The sequence below is a fragment of the Triturus cristatus genome, chromosome 9, assembly GCF_964204655.1.
Source record: "Triturus cristatus chromosome 9, aTriCri1.1, whole genome shotgun sequence".
Lineage (NCBI taxonomy): Eukaryota > Metazoa > Chordata > Amphibia > Caudata > Salamandridae > Triturus > Triturus cristatus.
In genome coordinates, this window is record NC_140592.1 from 729,104,731 (window position 1) to 729,125,855 (window position 21,125).

General features: G+C 46.7%; 1 long non-coding RNA gene across 2 annotated transcripts in view; it reads left to right on the top strand.

The window, feature by feature from the left end:
- Nucleotides 1-933: 933 nt before the first annotated feature.
- Nucleotides 934-21,125, top strand: part of LOC146798622 (uncharacterized) — a 65,053-nt gene continuing 44,861 nt past the window's right edge. Inside the window, exons 1-3 of one of the 2 annotated variants that reach the window (XR_014969195.1) lie at nucleotides 934-1,188; nucleotides 2,250-2,342; nucleotides 3,809-3,915. This is a non-coding gene — a long non-coding RNA (uncharacterized LOC146798622). Of the gene's footprint in view, nucleotides 1,189-2,219; nucleotides 2,343-3,808; nucleotides 3,916-21,125 lie in introns of those variants that run through there. The other variant, XR_014969194.1, reaches the window with a different exon arrangement.

Sequence of the window (21,125 nt, forward strand, 5' to 3'; positions counted from 1 at the left end):
ACCTTCCTGGCATTGTTGAAAGTCCATGTGGGATTTAGAGTTGCTTTAAGCATGTTAAACATCTGATTGAGTTACACGGCACGTTGAGATGCTTCATAGTAACACAACACGCAAAAGGTCACAGTTAAATTCCACGAATGGAATGTGCATGGTAGCAGTAGTTTTCACTCTTTGGAACACATCAGCAGAGTATTATGTCACACATATATGAATCACACAAACTCCACTTTGTTTTTTTTTTTTTTTTTTTTTTATTTTGCCAAAAGAGGAAAGGAAAGAAGTTACATAGCATAACAAGACATCAAGGCAGTATAAATGCAAACAAAAAGAAACGTTTACAGTCTGTAACACTTAATCCCATTGTAGACAGAGCCACAATCGTTCAGTTCTATTTTTGGAGGAGAGGCCCCTGGCCTTGGATAGGGCAATCTCCATCTCATATACCCCTCTTAGTAATTGCCAAAACGACAAACTCCACTTTGATTAGAGAGTGCTGTGTTTCACTTTTACACGTACGGAAAGGAGCATGGGCATCCGGTGCTGGCCCAGTACCTCTTGTATTTTGTTTGCTCCTGATACTTGCACAATTGTCACTATTGCCTCATGTAACGTAACGTTTGCTTTTGTAACATGCTCACTTGTAATTTTCTCCTCATTGCGGCCCCGCGGGACGTGAAGGTCGCAGACTAGTCTTCCCCCGGGGTATTCGCGCAATAGCGAAGGACAAGGTGGGGGTGGGACTAAAGGGGTTAAAGGAAGGGGTGGGATTGGGAGGGCATATAAGGTGTCAGGAGAGGAAGATCCGACCTCTTCCTGACACCTGAGCACCACCGGGAGGTTTTAGAAAGTTTGTTAGGAAAGTTTGTAGGTTGGAGGGAGGCTGGGGGCAGGAGGCCGATTTGGTTATTGGCTGGTGGTCCGGGATTAGCAATATATCGCGGCTGGGCTAGGGAGAGTGTCTCTGTTTGCGATGCCCCGAAGGGAGACATACGGCGCGGCAGCTGGCTTGGCCACAATGTGTGCGAGAGTCCGAGCGGGTCTGGTGGAGTGGTCACGGCCGGGCGTGTCAAGCAGGCGCAGGCCTGGAGTGTCGCGTGGACAGTTGTGCACGTGTGATGGACGGTTCGTGTGCTGCGGCGGTGGTGGCTTGTGAGGAGGAGCCACCACCGGGAACGTCGGATGTGGCAGGTAGAGAGGGGGCATCCTGTTCTGTAATCGGGGGAGGGGGAGCCGGCTGTTGCAGTTAAATGCTGCCTTCGCCCGTGGGGGGGGGGGGGGGGGGGGTGGATGGGGCTGGAGCCAGAGTTTGCGGCTGCTGAGGGCCCCGTAGCGAGGGTGGGGGTTTCAGCGCATCCACACGCTTGGGTACGGCGGCAGGCAGGGAGGGAGGGGGGGGGGGGGGGGCCTTGAGTCGGGGTGCCAGTGGGGAGGGCGAGATCGGGCCCAGGTTAAGCACTGGGATGAGTCTTTGCAGCAGCGGTTCCTCGTCTTTCAGTGGCATGCCATTCCTTCATTCCATAAGGGGCACATTATGTCCGTAGCAGGCATCGTATAAATTTGGGTATGTAGAGGAATGTGAGCATCTTTTAATGACGATGCTCAGAGCCGGCAGTAGAGCCCACATGCATCTATCCATTCCCAGCAGTGAGGTGGAGGTATGGGCCCATCAATTCTTGGAGCCTGCACCATTTATTTGGTTCATGGTGCACTGGAGACAGCCGGGGGTTTACGGCATGGGAGGGAGGTGGGGGGTCGGGCGTCGGGTTGCTGTCGGAGTTTGCAGGTGGCGCTGTGAGGGGTATCCGGGACAGAGGCCTGCCAGCATGGCACGAGGCCCGGTGGTGCTTGGGCCCACCTGGTTGTGGCGAACCGGTGGGGGGGACCAAGGCCGGTGGTTGAGCCCAGCGGTAAGGGGATGCCAGCGGGGTGCACGACGGCCTCAGAGCGCTGGCCAGAAGCAGTAGGGGGGTCCGCGGCGGCCTGCCCTCCGTCGGGGGATCGCGCAGCGACCAATAGAGCTTTCTTAGTCGGACAATGTTACAAATATAATGCGTGAGAGTTGGCATGGATGTTGAAGAAAAAGTGGGGGTCGGATGGCGTGGTTGTGAAGGGCAAAGTGGGCTCTGGGATAGTGTGTGATGGGGTTGACGTGTGGAATGGAAGTTGTAGTGAAAAGGGCTGTGGCCGAGTGGGTTGCTGCGGGGGGAGGGAGGGTGCATGGTAACCGGACTGTTTCATTGTGGTTGCAGGGATCAAGGACGGCCATGGAATGACCTGCAGGCACGCCCACTTAGGGAGCTGCAGCTCCGAACAACCGGAAGATGTACTGGATCAACTCTCAGGTACGGGATTATGGCTGAGGCCTGGGGAAGCAGAAAGCTTTTTGCTGGAACATCGGCTGGTCAGCTCAGGTGTGCTATGAGTGTGGGGGGGGGTGTTGCGGTGATATAAGTGCTGCTGCTGCAGGAGAAATGATGGGAACCCAATGTTGGGTGGCATGGGTCAGAGAGGACAATATGGCAACCAAGGGTGGCCGATCGGGGGTGGGGGGGGGGGAGGTCGGGGGCCACGGTGTCCTTCCTGGCTAACTGGAGGCCATGGGTTCATGGCACTCGATGTCTCCTGAGAGGAAGCCAGGTTTTTGGTGCACGATGTAGGAGGAGGCATGCTTCACATCATAGCTCATCGTATGCGCGGTGTATGGGCTTGTCGGATAGGCTGTCCACACCAGGGGGGAGCCGGTTGCGACATGCTATAAAGGAAGGTACAAGGGTTTAGTATCTGGGACTTGTTGCAATGCATTTTCCTGAGGGCAGGGGGGGTCACTTGAGTAGAGTGCAGGATGGAAGGCACGGTCTACGACAGTGAGAACACGGGTTTGACGGTGCTATGCAAGGGGTACGTGGGGTGAAAGTATTAAGGCGACGGGCGACTGACGCGTCTACATGGACAGGGTAATTTTTGCGGTATTATAGGGGGTGGTGTTTTTCGGCGGGGGAACGAGGAGATTCTGAGGGCCCGAGGCATGTGTGCAGGGGTGCAGGTGGAGGCTCGGGTGGCCATTGTTTTGACAAGTGCGCATGATCTGACAAGGGTGTGTAACGTGGGGTTTGTGCGGGGATGGCCGAGGAGGGGGGGGAGGCAGGAAGATGGAACGCTGTGGTAGAGGTATAGAGCCACTGTGCTATGATATTGTTTTTTCGTAACTGGGTGTTTGGTACTGCGTGCCCTGGAGGCGGGTGTTTATGGTACAGGTGGAGCTGCACATAAGGGGGCTGTTAGTGAGGGACAGGTTGGGTAGTGCCGGGCGGTTGGGGGTGTCAAATGGAGCACATGCATTTCGAGCAGAGCAGCGGCGGTGCAGTACAGATGTGAAAGAGGTGTTCCCGGACGTTGGGCAGTTGGGGCTGGGTGTAGCGGTATTGTTGGTGACGGTTTGTTCGGGGGCAGGGGGTGTGTCAAAATAACAGGGCATTGAGGGTGAAGGACGTTGGGGGGGACGTTGTTTTCCGAAGAGGAGAGGCATTTCTACTGGTCTTAATTGGCCTCGTGCGTCGGCAGGGTGTTTTGTGGCGGGGCTATCTTGCGGAGGCGTATGGTTCTTGGGTACTCAGGCGGTAATGGCCGTGGTGTCAAGAGGGGGCCTGGGGGGGGCTGCTGACTTGGGACGACGGGAGTACGGTACGGTGTCTGTGGCAACGTAGGTACTGGGTATGGGTTTTTCGGATGGGTTTAGGACGACTGCCGTAAGAGGGATGGGGACCAAGATGCATTTTTTGCAGGACTAACCTTTCTTTTTCTACCATAGGACCTGGAAGTAGAGCGGGAGCCAGGGCAGTTGCCTTGATGGGGTGGTCATTCTCCTGGCATTTGGACAGCACAGGAGGCGCACTAGCAATGTACAGACATCAATGGGTAGGGACCACAATCATCGGGCTGTGAGATGATGGGGGAATCAGTCGAATGAAATTTGGGGGGGGTGTTTGTTGCCAGTACGGCTGACATTGGGTCGCAGGAAATATGAGGTTGCCCCGATCTGAGGATACATGCTGGGGAAAAAGTTTACTGGGATATGTCAGGTCTGGCGTTATCCTAGGATGCTTGGCTGGGGATAGGGTTCAAGGGAACGGAGCATGGGGTAACCTGGTCACGTGCATGAATTGTGCTTTGCAGAAAATGGATTATGGATTTGGAGGGCCAGGTCATGGCACACTGGTGATGACTGTTTTGAGGTGAAATGGAAAGGGGGTCTTGTTCAAGGGGGGGCACCTGTCACGGTCAAAGAATGGTCGGGGACTGTTCCTCACTTACATTGGGACACAGGTGCAGGTGGTGGATGGTCATCCACGAGGGCCACCTCCCATGGACGAAGATTGGCCCGAGAATGTTCAGTGTACAGGAGGCAGGCCCAAGTGGCGAATGGTCATTCACTGCGTTGGGGGACACATTTTTACAGAAGAGGAGTTGTCAAAAATCTTATTGTTTAACAAGGGACGCAAGTGACGCAGGTACAAGGGGTGGATGGTCGTTCACCTCGAAAGGGGGGGGGCACCTTGGGTGACTAATTGATTGGCCCAAAAAGGTTGCTTGTTTTGCTAGGACACAGGTCCGGGTGGCGTATGGGCGGCACTGCATTGGGGGAACCTTTGTGGTGGACCGGGATTGGCACGCAGATGGTGCTTGCTTCCATGGGACACAGGTACAAGTGGTGAACGGTCGTTCGCCGCGAGGGGGGCAATTGTCTCTTGGTCAAGGATTGGGCCTGACAAATGTTGCATGTACATGGGACCCAGGTCCAGGTGATGACTGGTTGTTCACGGTGAGGGAGGCGCCTTTTTTGCAGACAGGGATTGGCCCTTAAAAGGTTACCGGTTCCACGGGATGCAGGCCATGTGGTGGATGGTCGCTCACCGCGAGAGGGGGCACCTTTTTTCGGTCAAGTGATTGGCCCGGACATGTTGCTGGTTTATACGGGTGTTGGTCCAGGTGGTGGATGGTTGTTCACTGCGTTAGGGGGCGCTGTTTATGGCAGGGAGTGGCCGCCATGGGATGTTATTTATTTACAAGGCACGCAGGTACAGGTGGGTGATGGACTATCACCGCATTCAGAGCATCTTTCCTTGTTGGGGTTTGGCCCCAAAACGTTCCTGACTTGCAGGGGACGCATGTTTAGGTGGATGGTCATTCACCGGGTGTTGCAGAGTGGGGCAGCTTTTAGGCGCACAGGACTGAAGGGCACGTGGGCCCGCGTCGGATGGGCACCTTTCTCGATTAACGTTTGTCCCAAGAATGGTACTTTTGCTACAGGACACAGGGTGAGGTGGTGGATGGTTGTCCACTAGGGGGCCGCAGGGTCAGCTAGTAGGAGGCGAAAGGTGCTCAGGACTGTGGGTGGGGGGGGTGGGGCAGGTAACCGCCCCACGGGGGTTCCCTGGTTGGCGGTACTTTGGAGGGGTGGGGAGTCACATACGGGTTCGGGGGGGAGAACGGTACACAGGTGACTGATAGCGGGGCGCGGGAGGCAATGAGCAATGAAGGCAGAGTCAACAGAGGATGCTTGGAGGGCAAGTGAAGGTGAGAATGGGTAAAGGAAGGAGGTTATTGAGTGAATGGGGAAGAGTCAAACCGGTGAGATGGTTTTGAGAAGGCAGAATGGAGACTGCGTGGGTATGGGATGGGAACGTATATTTCTTGCATTGATGTACTGTTAATAAGTCTAAATGATTGCAACCTTGTCCTAATAAAATGACCTTTTACGCTTCAAGTAACAGCGTGGAGTGTAGTCATTGCGCGAGTATCAGTGCTGTTCCTATTGTGAAGCGCTCTGACACCTTCGGGTAAAGTCTGCGCTATATAGAAATGCATAAAATAAATAAATAAATAAAATAAATGTGGTATTATCACTCAGGCAGCGCACGTTGCAGTAGCGGACGCCCATGTGTTCTGAGCAGGGAGGCAGCCTCCCACCTCCCTCCACCATCCTAGGTCTTTGGTCTGTAATTATCACGATTACAGCAGGCTGTGCTGTTCCCCTGCGAGAACTCCCAGGAGTTTAAACGTTCTCTCACTTGGGGCCTCTCGCACTTCTCTTTGAACTCTAGAGACTGCAGCAGCCCCTCCCCGACCTCGAGCAGACTGTGGACAGGCCCATTGTCATTCTGTCTGCTGCTGATCATCACATAAAGAATGACAATGGGCCGTCTGCCTTTAACGTGCCTTGAAGGCGATTGACTCACTTGGAGCCAGTAGATTATACCACCCACATCTGATTTAAAAAGATCTACTATTACTATTAGATCCGTTTGCTTTTTTTTAACCTTAACTGTTTAGCTCGTATTTCTTTTTTATTTGTCAATATTAAACATTACTTCTGAACCACAACTAGACTACTGCAATGCAATATGTGAGATCATTTACATGTATATTGCATTGCAGTAGTCTAGTTGCGCAAAACTGCATGAGGCTGGGAAACTCAGTTCAGAAGTAATGTTTAATATTTTAGCAAAAAAATAAATAAGAGTTTAAACAGTTAAAAAAAAGCAAACGGAAATTAGATCCTCAAACATTGCAACCAGGTGTTAATTCTAGGGCTTCATCAAAACCTTTGCTAGACATCAATCGGAGAAATACTGCGTTTTCAAAATTCTCAATTTGGTCTGAACAATACTCTCTTCACATGACCACCAACATACAAGAAAGAACAAAGAAAACTGTTTGTACTCGAAGATAAATGCATACAAGCTCCCAGCTAGTCATCTTAAAGTTGATAAGGTCTTTTTCTTTTAGATCTGGCATTAGCCAAAACCTTAAGATTTTACTAAACGTCTATGTCTAATATATCAGTCAACCCTCTTCCCTCACAGCCGTTTGTTGTGATATTCACATTATTTTTCTTTCACTTACTACCACATACAGCATGGGGAATTATGTCAGCACACTTCAGCCACTAGCTAATTTAATTATGAGTGACTGCATTCTACTGTTTCACACGGAGCGCTTCCACATACAAAGAAATCTCCTCTGTGCCATGGACTACTCTGGCAATGCATGCTTTTAGAGCCCCAAAAAGATTTTGCTTTTAGCCACAAAATTTTAATATATATTTTCAAGGGACCACCAACTTTACCAACAATCTAGTTGTACAAAAATCACAAGAAAATAACATGCATTGACAAAGCCAAAAGGCTAGCCACCGGCGCATGTTTTTTCCCCCCACTTTACCCATGCAGCTAAAGTGATGCGCAAAATGTTGTGAGTTATGTTTTTATTGTTCTCTACCCAAAATGGTGATTGCAAAGTTAAAAACGAAGATTGGTGGTTAGTAATTGTACAGGGGATGCCTATCTTCTGTATGAGATTTTAAAACATGACGACGTGAATGGTTACAAAGGCACTTTGGAAAGGTTGACTGGTCACCTTTCTTGTGCATATTGCTATATTTGGGGGTTATACGGGTACCAATAAGGTCCAAAATATGCCCAGAAAGTGTTAAAAAGTGTAAACATGAGAAAATAATGTATACTATCACAAAATCTGCAGCTGCAGAATTTCCCTTTTCTTGCCAAATAGTTTAGTCAAGCCTGCAGCATAATTTGGCCCTCCCCTGCTGCATAATTCCAGTGGCCCTGCATATAGTTCCTACCAGTATGGATGACATGTGACTCCTACACCTCGCAGCCCCCATTGTCATAATTAACATTTCCTATACATTGATTTACATACATATAAGAGTCATTGTCTCTGAACAATGTGTGTGAGCTAAAGTGCACAACACCCTACATTGGACTGACTAGCACTATAAAAGAAATGAAATACACAATAGATAGAGTCTATATGGAGATTTCCATACCCTCTGCTCCTCCCAATATTAATATTTCTAGGGCAAACCAACCCACCACAACATCTGATGGTCCCACCTTGACTCAACCAGATGGTACCTTTACCCCTGACGCTCACCCCCCTGATGCCCCTAGAGAAATGCCATATACAGGAAGCAAGTTAAAGATCCTGTCCTGGAACGTTGCTGGCCTAAAAAGTAAACTGTCTTGCCCCGAATGGGGGCTTTTTGTGGAGCAGTATGACATCTGCATGTTCCAGGAAACGTGGGCACGGGATGACCACACAAGGGTGGGATTCACGTCATTTAATATTCCAGCCACTGTAAGAGAGAGGGGTAGACCGTCCGGGGGTTTATGTATTTGCGTTGGCTCACCCGTGGGCTGTATAGCTAGACCCTTGAACATTTCGTCCAGCGATATCCTATGTGTAACACTTAGCTTCCCAACTAAGCTGAAGCTTGCTCTTATTAATGTCTACTCTCGACCTGTAAGTTTGAGCAAGGAATCGCCACCCCTTGATGTACTGAACTCCTTGATTCCTACTGTTGCCCCGATAGGAGGTTGATCGTTGGGGGTGATTTTAATTGTCAATTTGAGCCCCTTCCTGGCATTCCTGATCCAATCTCCAATGAAGAGGACTCCCAATGGTCAATCCCTGATTCGCAAATCCTGCCGATCAGGGCCTGGTCCTCTTTGGCACTCCAAAGCAATGCCATAACGCTAACCCACTCACTGAGAGCATGTAATGGCCGCACAATATCAGACACGCCAGGGAAACCAACATTTAACAGAAATGGCCATGCTTCTCTCCTGGACTACAGCTTAGTGGAGACTAGATCATAGCCCAGGGTTCTCGATTTTGCCGTTGTTTCACGGCACAATAGCGAACACAACGCCTTGGCTTTGGTATTGAAGGTGCCGGATTCAGGTATTGCCCCAGCCAGTAGCCCCTCTCCTATATAGGATAATACTTTCTAATAACAGAAGAATAATAAAATGGGGGTAATAAAGCAATCACCCGAGAAGTTGAGTCCCAGTCCTCCTAGAATTCAGAGGTGTTTTTGCTGAAGTGGGCAACCTAGCCTCTATCAATAAAGTTGCAGAACTTCATGCAAGCCTGGCATCTAAACTGGCCAATTTCTGTCAAGATGGAAGTAATATGGATCACATTGTGTTGGTCATGATAGTTAATAAAAGACTGACTGCCTCCAAGGCTACTAAAGCCAGCTTTAGATCCTGGTGCTAGCAATAAACCATCTGAGGAAATTGCTGCCTTTGAGGCTGAAATACACTATCTCACTTTGGAACGACAGTGTTACATTCTCATGGAAAGAAGCTCGTTTAACCTCTTCCCCAGCACTCTGTATCTTGGACTCTGATACTCTAGATGGATTGTATTAAGGATAATCTCTGTTTTTGTATCTCCATCCCACTTTCAAAAAGGCCCCAGTGCTTTGAGTGGTTCAGAGTCCTTTACCATTCCCCCTCCTACTTGCCTTGCAGTCACGAATACAGAATGTAACCTACTGCATATCTTCTGATATCTCATCCTCCTGTGGGTCAGATTCCACAAGGACAATTGGTCCAGTGGTGCTCTGACATCATAAACCTAAAGCAAGATGTCGTCTGACATGAGGGCCACTCCGTTGCCCAGCAAGCAATAGGATACATTTATCTCGGCAATGAAGTGAGTACCAGGGTCCCGTTAATGCTGACTATTTATTTAAATCTACTGCCTGACTGTGATCGGTCCAAGGAGACCGCAACGCTTTGACTCACCGCTCCTGTTTTCTTGGCGTCCCTGCTGCCATCATCGCACCACAGCATCCAGAACTCCCTTTTGCCGCACGGCTACCCACGTAAGCAGGAAGCGCTAGGAGGCGCTTCAAAAGGCGGCCGCAGGCTTCTGGAGCGCGGGACGTGCGCGGGTGTAACCAGGCTGCGCCCGGGCAAAGCCCGGGCCAAGGGTTGGCCTGTCTGCGCCCGTCTGAGCCCAGAAGAGGCCGGGCTGGGCCACACTATTGACATTTGAACTGGAAGCTTTAGTTATACCATTTTGGTTGTGTCTTGAGATCTGCTGATTTGCTGACCTGTTGTATTTGTGTATTCTGAGGGCTTAGGCCCTGCCAAAATGAGTAAACGAAAGATGGGTGGTGGGGTCGTAGGTACACCTGATGCTTTCCTTAGCAGGGCCGAATCTGCATTGATGCATGAGATCCAACTGACAGAGCGTAGGCTATCCCTTGAACCTTCAATTCCAACAAGTATTTATAGCCCCCCTGTGCAGTCATTGCAACAACCGATGGACAGTTTAACCGATTTAGAATTGCATAGCAGTCAGTCTAATGTGACAAATCATGGTTTAGTGCAATTAACCATACCTACCCTACAAGTTCAGGAATGCTCATTAAACGCGTCTATGGTTACCACTAGGGGTAAGAAACTTAATGGGGGTATGGGTGGTATGGGTGGTGAACCACCCACAAAAAAAGGAAAGGTCGTGCTCCGGCAAAACCAAATCCAGTACCCCCTAGACCAACAAAACGAAAGATGGCTACCCTAGGTAAAACAAGCGCACATCAGTTTGTAGCAAAGCCAACAGATAGTATTGCCGATTATACCAGTAGTACAGCCCATTTGATCCCCCCCCATCCTCCCCATTTAACATGGATGAGTTATGTTTGTTGATAGAAGTGAAAATTACAGCTATGATTGATCCGGTGCTTAAAATGTTGACCTCGGTAGAGGATAGACTAAAGAAGATTGAACAGGGTATTTTTGGCACTATACCAAATAACCCTAACATTTCTAATCTACAAAAGGATGCTGGGATAGTCATTCAACAGGCGTGGGTATTTGAAACAGCACAAAAGGGAATTCCGGTAAAAGTCTACAATATGCAATCCTCTACTGCAACAGTTATAAATTCTGAGCCCCTACGTACTATTAATCCATCTGATGAGAGTACACCCATGATAAAGGAGTCAAGGAACGGGGAGAGGGGTCCCAGGAGTGGGACTCAAGGGATACCTGAGTCCAGTGATACGAACCCACATGTTTTTGCATCTCCCTCCGGAAGCAACTACATATACAGTGGTTCTTGCAAACGTCCCAAGGCTCCCCAATGATGCCCGGGAACATTGGTCAGCGTTAAAGAACAAGGCCTTACACCTGCTAGGTAACAGGACGGGGATTAAAGGTCATCTATTCTCTGAGTTCAAAATGATACGTAGCATATCATGGGTTGGGAAGTCACGTAAGTCTTTACCAGGTAACTGCGTGGTTCTTAGCTTTAGATCACCAACTTTAGTTCAGCATATACTGGAAATGGCCGGGTATTGCTTTACCAAAATGGATGATATAAAAATCCTTCCATTAGGGTTTTTTTTAATAAACTGCAGAGTACACATAGGTTTAGTGAGTGGCAGGGATCTGCTAGCTCACATATCCAACAAGACTACACAGTGCCCACAAGTAATCGCTTTGATATTTTTACATCCCTGGAGGAGTCGATTGACTGGGTACAACTTGTACAACCATTGCGATGTCTGAACCCAAGGAAGTTCCTAAGGATATTAAGGTGTGTAGCCTTACCAGTGAAGAGATGACATGTTTATCCTTGTCGGAAAAAGGCCTCAGTGATATGATAAATATAACTACTAAAAGAGTAGTAACATGTCCCCGTAGAGTAAATAGTATCCCTAGTTAAGGTTTATTAGAACAGGGTCAAGTAATAGATCAAGAGGTATCCACTATTATTAATAGTACGAGTATTGGGAATTCAAAAACCCATATGACCATAGCCTCATGGAAAATCGCAGAGTTAACATCCAAAACTTCGTCCATTGATTGGTCATCATATATTGATGGCTTTGATGTCTGGATATTCCAGGAAACCTGGTTTCTGGATAAAGTTTACCACCCTGGATTTTTTAACTTTTCAAAGGCTGCTATTGGGGGACATGGAGGAAGACCGATTGGAGGGCTGACATGTTAGGTTACACAGCAGGTAGGGATAAGGGTGGAAGTAGTACCTATGGACAACCAGGATATTATGGCCATACGAGTCTGTTCATCTCATGGTCCAGACAATTTGATTATCAATGTGTATGCGAGAGGGCTGCCGGGTGGTAAGGGATCTAGTGTGGTTATCGCTCTTGATGGCTATTTGGAAAATTTAGGGGGTTCCTGCAACATGATTATAGCAGGTGATTTTAATTGTTGTTTCGAGCCCCTGGATCACGAGGATGGGAACCTGTATGAAGAGGAAGATGCACAATGGAATATTCCAAAGCTAGAATTGGGCCCCATAAAAAAATGGACAGAGGCCGCATTACAACTGAAGGGCTTCTGTCTGGAAAGGGGAATGAGGGTAGTAAATGGGAGGATGAAATCAGATGGGCAGGGTGAAAATACCTTTGACAATGGATTAAGAACAGTCGTATAGATTTTATATTTATTAAGGTAGAATATTGGTCAACCATCCTGGACATGGAGGTCCAGAAACGGACTGAAAGTGACCACAACCCATTGGTCCTAAAGCTACAGGATGTGGGATTTTGTAAACTGAATTCCAGGATGGTTAAGTATAGCACGGAAGAGATGATATTAACTAACGACATGAGGGGAGTCAAATGGGGAAGGATCGAAAATAATGAGGACGAATTGGCACAGATGAGGGACTTGGTTATTGGTTTAACAGCCAAACTTCTCAACTGTGATTTACTGGAGGATATTAATGTTATTATTTTGCGTTTTTTATTAAAAGCAGTGTTTTTAAGAAGCAGCGTACTGTGAAAGTAGGCTCTTGGTATAACTGTTCCTGCAGACAGGTCTATAAAAGCCTATCGAGGACTATTAGATCTAAATATATGGGTAACATCAGAAAGGCTAGAGCAAGGTACAAGAAAGTGCAGTTGTTAGCAAAAAAGGAATGGGACGAGGATCAATGGCAAGATCTGTTGACGGCCTGCAAAGTAAGGAATATGACACCATTTTGGCAGCTAGTTAAATGGGGTAGTGGTGAGACGAAGCAGACACCGGCTAACCATGTAGCTCCTGAACAGTGGGCCGCATACTATGAGGCGCATTTTCAGTCCACTAATTGCAATGAGGAGATGTGTTTTACTAACAGGGAGGTTGAGTCTGTGTTAAAGCAAATTCCGAGAGGTAGGGCCCCCGGCTTTGACTGCATACCTGCTGACTTGTTTGTAAGGGGAAAAGAGCTTTGGGTACCCTATATTAAGCTATTGGTGAATTCCGTAGCTAGTGGTGCTTCAATTCCTGATACCTGGTCAGGTGCCGAAATCCTACCAATATATAAGAAGGGTGATCGGTCGCAACCAGGAAATTATCGGTCAATTAGCCTGATAGATTGTATTCAGAAGATTGTAGCAAGACTAGTTCTGGGTAGAATCCAGGCTTGGATTGTGGAAACCGATATTCAGACACCATTACAGGCGGGATTTCGGCCACATACTAGTACCCTTGATCAGGTTTTCAGGTTTGTGTTAATTTACTGGCATGTGGTCATTATTGGAGGGGGTACAATTTACGCAGCCTTTGTGGATTTAAAGTCCTAATTTGACATAGTTCCCTGTGCAAAACTATGGAGCGCATTGGTGAAAATGGGGATGCCCCTGGAATTGGTGGCAATTTTGGTGAAACTACACGACTCAACATATGCCCAAGTTCGCTGGGGTAAGCCAAAATTGCCATTTTATAGACCTTTCCTCCTAGTCAGAAGCTTTTATTTTCACAGATTTCGAGCAGTAAAATCACTCTAAACACACTTATTTTAGTTCCAAAAGTGATATTTCACATGCATTATTTATTAGAAGTCAAAAGATTAAACATTAAAAAAATCACCATTCCTGATGATCTGAGATGGATCGACAGGTCCGGCCGGGATCATCGTTTTTCATCAGAAAATGCATTTTTTGAACAGTACAAAAACTGATTCAAAATGTCAATTGGATTGTGCCTTGTGTTGAATAACCACTTTTTGAAGCCTCACTTTGACCAAAAATGCAATTTTTACAGATCATCCTCCTCCTCAGAAGCTTCTATTTTGACGTATTTCGGGCAGTAAAATGACTCTAAACACACTTGTTTTAGTTCCAAAAGTGATCTTTCACATGCAATATTTATTGAAAGTCAAAAGAATCAACGTTACAAAATTACCATTCCTGACTATCTGGAGAATTTTCAACAGGTCCGGGGTCATCGTTTTTCATCAGAAAATTGATTATTTGGACTACACAAAAAATGATTTAAAATGGCAATTGGATTGTGCCTCATGTTGAATACCACTTTTTTAAGCCTCACAGTGACCAAAAGAACCACTTTTTAAAGCCTCACAGTGACCAAAATTGAAATGTTTATACCTTTCCTCCTAGTCAGAAGCTTTTATTTTGAAGGATTTCGGGCAGTAAAATCACTCTAAACACACTTATTTTAGTTACAAAAGTGATATTTCACATGCCTCATGTTGAATAACTACTTTTTAAAGCCTCACAGTCCCCAAAATTGACATTTTTAAAGATTTTCCTCCTCCTCAGAAGCTTCTATTTTGACCGATTTTGGGTAGGAAAATGACTCTAAACACACTTATTTTAGTGACAAAAGTGATAATTCAGATGCAATCTTTTTTACAGTCAAAAGATTAAACATTAAAAAAATGAACATTCCTGACCATTTGGAGAAAGTTCGACAGGTCCTCGTTTTTCCTCAGAATATTGAGTTTTTTGGACTGCACAAAAAATGTTTCCAAATGATAATTGGATCATGCCTCATGATGAATAACCACTTTTTAAAGCCTCATTGACCAAAATTGCCATTTTATAGACCTTTCCTCCTAGTCATAAGCTTTTATTTTGACAGATTTTGGGCAGTAAAATCACTCTAAACACACTTATTTTAGTTCCAAAAGTGATATTTCACATGCAATATTTATTTACATTCAAAAGATTTAACATTAAAAATTACCATTCCTGACCATCTGGCGAAGGTTCGACAGGTCCGGGGTCATTATTTTTCATCAGAAAATTGATTTTTTTGAACTGTGCAAAAAATGATTAAAAATGTCAATTGGATTGTGCCTCATGTTTAATAACCACATTTTAAAGCCTCACAGTGTCCAAAATAGCCATTTTTACAGAATCTTCTATTTTTACAGATTTCGGGCAGGAAAATGAGCACAATCTATAAGTCCCCTCACTTCCCGCCCATTTCTCCATTTCCCTAGCCCACCGTAAGAAATTAGGGCCCTGCCGCGCCTTCCAATGAGAAGTAATCTCCCGCTTGGCCAGGACCAGCCCTAGATCAATAAACCTACTGGTGATCTTAGTCTTTGCTGTATGCGGAAAGCCATGTAGCAAGCAGACCCCCGGGCCTACCTCCAAGTCCCTCTCTGTCACCGTCAGGAGTAGCGTCGCCACTTCCTCCCAAAACCCTGTCACCTGCGGACAGTCCCAGAGCATGTGTAGAAAAGTCGCTCCACTATAACCACATCGGGGGCAAGCATCTGGCCCACCAAAGTACTCAGCTATCTTGTGAGGGGTAAGGTATGCCCTATGAAAGATATAAAACTGTATAAGCTGGAAGCGTGCATTTCGTGTACACTTCCAAGGACGCTCCATGATTTCCTCCCAGTTTTTGTCCGTAAGAGGCGCTCCCAGATCCGCCTCCCACTTGACGCGCAGGGCAGCCAGGGGTCGCCGCATATCACCAGTAATCCGCCTATAAAGGCAAGTCACCGCCTTATAGACACCCGCTCCCATCACTACATACTGACAGGCAAGAGATGTGTCCGGCTCCATCATCCCCTTCCGCCAGTGCTTTCTGACGGCCGCAGTCAAGGCTGCATGGAATAGGAAGTCCCCCCGCGGGAGATCATGCCGCTCCCTAAAGTCGTCAAAAGGTAGCAGGTTACCATCCTCATACAAGTCTCCCAATGTCATAACTCCCGCCTCCTCCCAGGCCAATAACCGGTTCCAGTCTCCCCCGTGGGGTAGCGCCTCACACATTCGCAACGGGATCTCGGGTGCATAGGGAATAAGCACACGCGCCCTCCTAGCCAACCGCGCCCAGCATTGTCGAACCACCCTCAAGTCCGGAGGAAGTGAGGCATTCCTCATCGGCACCCGGAGCAGCACGCACGATAATTGGGACCAGCTCGGATCCGCCCCTCCCTGTTCTTCCGGACGCCTGATGTGCCCCGCCACCCACTTCATGAACCACTGGAGCTGCGCAGCATGGTAATAGGACTCCAGGTCCGGCAACGCAAGGCCTCCCTCACTCCTAGGACGCTGTAGAGTAAGCAGCGCTACCCTCCGTCTCCCCGCACCCCAGATGAACCCCGTAATCAACGAGGTCAGCTGAGCAAATAGCTTTCCCGGAATCCAGATTGGAAGAGTCCCAAAGTAATAAAGAAATCTGGGCAAAATCACCATTTTCACTAAGGCGACCCTGCCGGCCACCGACAATGGGAGAGTGCCCCAAAACTCAAAGCAGGTTTTCGCCCCTCTTATCGCTCGCCCCACGTTACCCTCTAACAAATCAGCGGGATCATGATAGATCCTGGTTCCCAAGTAAGGCAAACACCGGGATTCCCATGGGACATCCCCCTGGCGTAGCAACCCCTCTGGGCCCGTGGGAAATAGGCAAGACTTGGTCCAATTCACCCGGAGTCCCGCCACCCTCCCCAGCGTCTCCAGCAAACCCCGCGCCCCCTGTAAGGCCTCCCCAGCATTCGGCAAGAAGAGCAGTAGGTCATCCGCATATAATGCTATGTGCTGCTCTCGTCCCTCGACCAGTAGCCCTGGAAAATACCGCCCCAGCCTAGCATGAGCGGCCATGGGCTCCATTGCCAGTGCAAATAATAAGGGGGACAGCGGACACCCCTGTCTCGTTCCCCGACCGACCGCGCATGCACTAGAGATCAAGCCCCCCGTCCGCACCCTAGCAGTGGAAGCACTATAAAGAAGCGCCGTCCATTGAACAAAACGTTCCCCCATCCCAAAAGCCCTCAAGACATCAAAGAGGTAAGGCCACTCCAGGCTATCGAAAGCTTTTTCAATGTCGACCGCAAATATGCAGGCCTCCTCCTTGTCATAGGAGGCAGAACCCAAGATGCGCATCAGTCTGCGTACATTCATTGCAGTATTGCGGGTGGGAATGAACCCAGCCTGATCCTCATGGATCAGTTGCAACATATGGGGCATCAATCGACTAGCCAGGATACGACTCAAAATCTTGTAGTCGAGGTTGAGCATCGCCAGCGGCCTATACGAGGACCGCTCCCAAGCAGGTTTACCCGGCTTAAGAAGGGGAACTATGAGGGCTTCTCGCGTGGTAGCAGGGAGGGTCCCTTCTCGGCGCGCCCCATTATACAGTGCCACCAAGCAGGGTACTAGCACATCTGCATACGCTGCATAGAACTCGATGGGGAGTCCATCGGTGCCCGGGGTCTTGTTCCTAGCCATGTGCTTTATGGCACTACGTACTTCACCCGCTTCTACATCCCGACCCAGCGCCTCAGCATCTGCCGCCACAAGTTTTGGGAGCCCCGCACCCGGCAAAAATTCTGTATCTGTTGGACAACCAGGGCCCGCCCCACTCCGATATAGCTCTGCGTAGTACTGTAAGAAGTGGTCATTGATGCCTTTTTGGGTGTATAGTACCTCCGTACCCTGCCCCCTCAGTTCTGCTATCGGGGTCCCCCTGCGGGCCGGATTGGCCAGCCAGGCCAGCAATGCCCCCACCTTATCACGTTCCACATGCGCCCTGTCCATGTAAGCTTTATAGTCAAAACACCGCAATTTCTCAATCTGGACTGCTAGCTCTTCCCGAGCCTCAAGAAGCCCCGCCTGTTCTTCCGGGCGCTCCGGTCTCAACCTTTCCCTATCGCGCACCCGCCGTTCTGCCGACTGGACATCCTGCAGTAACACTCTGCGTACTCCCACCACCTCACCAATGCATCGCCCCCGAACCACAGCCTTAAAGGCGTCCCATTCTACCACCAGGGATGACGCTGTACGGGCGTTAATTCGAAAATACTCCTCTATAGCTGATCCAATGGTGGCACGAAACACCGGATCCTCCAGCGTGTCAGGTCGAAGCCGCCACGTGGGAATAGCCGGCCGATCCCGCAACCAGTGTAGGACTGTCAGCAAAGGATTATGATCCGAGGTTGTCCGGGCCAGGTTTGGATTGTGCCTCATGTTGAATAACCACTTTTTGAAGCCTCACAGTGACCAAAATTTCCATTTTTATAGACCTTTCCTTCTAGTCAGAGGCTTTGATCTTGACCGATTTCGGGTTTGAAAATGACTCTAAACACACTTATTTTAGTTCCAAAAGAGATATTTCACATGCAATATTTATTAGCAGTCAAAAGATTAAACATTAAAAAAATCACCATTCCTGATGATCTGAGATGGATCAACAGGTCCGGGATCATCGTTCTTCATCAGAAAATAAATTTTTGGGACTTTAGAAAAAATGATTCAAAATGTCAATTGGATTGTGCCTCATGTTAAATAACCACTTTTTGAAGCCTCACAGTGTCCAAAATTGCCATTTTAACAAACCTTTCCTCCTCATCAGAAGCTTCTATTTTGACTGATTTCGGGCAGAAAAAGGACTATAAATACCCTTATTTTAGTTCAAAAAGTGCTATTTCACATGCAATATTTATTTGCATTCAAAAGATTTAACATTACAAATTACCATTCCTGACCAACTGGAGAAGCTTCGACAGGTCCGGGGTCCTCGTTTTTCATCAGGGAATTGATTATTTAGACTTTACAAAAAATGATTCAAAATGTCAATTGGATTGTGCCTCATGTTAAATAACCACTTTTTGAAGCCTCACAGTCACCAAAATTGCAATTTTTACAGACCTTTCCTTCTAGTCAGAAGCTTTGATCTTGGCCGATTTCGGGCAGGAAAATGACTCTAAACACACTTATTTTAGTTCCAAAAGAGATATTTCACATGCAATATTTATTAGCAGTCAAAAGATAAAACATTAAAAAAATCACCATTCCTGATGATCTGAGATGGATCAACATGTCCGGGATCATCGTTCTTCATCAGAAAATACATTTTTGGGACTTTAGAAAAAATTATTCAAAATGTCAATTGGATTGTGCCTCATGTTAAATAACCACTTTTTGAAGCCTCACAGTAACCTAATTGATTTTTTGGATGTATAAAAAATTATTCAAAATGTCAATTTTACCAAGCCTCTGTTGAATAACCACTTTTATATGCCTCCCACTGAACAAAATTGTCATGTTTATAGACTTTTCCTAATACTTAGAAGCGTGTATCTTGCCCGATTTTGTGCATCAAGATGACTCTAAACACACACATTTTAGTTCCAAAAGTGAAGCTTGACATCCAACAGTCATTTACAGGCAAAATATCAAACATTAAAAAAAAAATCAACCATTACTGACCATTTGGAGAAAGTTTCTCAGCCCTGGGTCATAATTTTTCGACAGAAAGGGATCTTTTGGGACTGTACAAAAATGATTTAAAATCTTAATTGTATAGTGCCTCATGTTGAGAAACCACTTTATAAGGCCTCCCAGTGACCACAAATCCCATTTTATAGACTTTTTTGCTCCTACTAAGAAGCTTGCCACATTTGGAGCATGAAAATTACTCTAAACATACTTATTTTAGTTCCAAAACTAATGATTCACATCCAACAGTCTTTTACTATAAAAAGATTAAACATTCCAAAAAATTGGACTGTACAAAACATTATTCAAAATGTAATTTGTATAGAGTCTTGTGTTGAATAATCATTTTTTAAGGCCTCCCAGCCAACAAAATTGCCAATTTTGTAGACTTTTCCTAATACTCAGAAGCGAGTATGTTGCCCGATTTCGTGCATCAAAATGACTCCAAACACACTTATTTTAACACCAAAAGTGAAGTTTCACATTCAACAGTCATTTACATAAAACGCCATACTTTTTCATCAGAAAATGGACTTTTTGAACTGTATAAAAAATGATTTCCTTATACTCAGAAGGCTTTCTTTTACCTAATTTCATGCATGAAAATGGCTCTAAACACACTTATTTTAGTTCCAAAAGTGAAAATTCATATCCAACAGTCATTTAAAGTCAAAAGAATAAACATTCCAAAAATCATAATTACTGACCATTCAGAGAAAGTTCCTCAGGTCCGGGGTCATCGTGATTCATAATAAAATAGATTTTTTCGACGGTACGAAAAATTATTGAAAATGTCAACTGTATCGAGCCTCATGTTGAATAACCCCTTTTAAGGCCTCCCAGTGACCAAAATTACCATTTTAATAGACATTTCCTCCTACTCAGAAGCTCATATTTTACCCGATTTCAAGCATGAAAATGACACTAAACACACTTATTTTAGTTCCAAATGTGAAGAGTCACATTCAACAGTCATTTAAAAGTCAAAACAATAAACATTAACAAAGCACCATATTGCTGACCATGCGGAGAAAGTTCCTCAAGTGTGGAGTCATAGTTTTTCATCAGAAAATTGACTTCTTGGACTGTATAAAAAATGATTCATAATATCAATGGTATCCAGCCATATGTTGAATATCCACTTTTTAATGCCTCGAGTAACCAAAAGTAAACATTTTAGACTTTTCGTCGTACTCAGAAGCGTGAATTTTGCCTGATTTCGTGCATGAAAATGACTCTAAAGACTCCTATTTTAGTTCCAAAAGTAATGATTCACATCCAACTGTCTTTTACAGTCAAAAGATTAAACATGGAAAAAAATCCCCATTACTGACCATTTGGAATTTTTTTTCTCAGGTCCGGGGTCGTCATATTCATCAGAAAATGGATTCAACGAACTGTACAAAAATGATTCAAAATGTCAATTGAACAGACCCCCCAGGATTTCGCGATTTGCAAAAAAATCGCGAAATCGCCACTTTTGTAGAAATGCCGCAAAAGTGCCCGCGAAATCCTGGCATCCTGGCGGCATCCCACCCCCATCCAGCAGCAGACAGCAGATCACGCGCCTCTCTTCCTCTTCTATTGGGCCAGTGGCTCTTGCCACGGGTCCAATAGACCAATAGAAGGGGGTTAGGGGGGGGTCCTCACAGCAGGCAGTGCTGACGACTCGATGACGACGCGACTCACCTGGTCTGGAGCGGCGCTGCTGGTCTGGATCGTCATTGTATCGTTGTCTGGCTGGTGGTGGATCGTCGGATCGTCGTCGTCGTCGTCTCGGGAGGCCCAGAGGCCCAGGTAAGCTGCTGTGAGC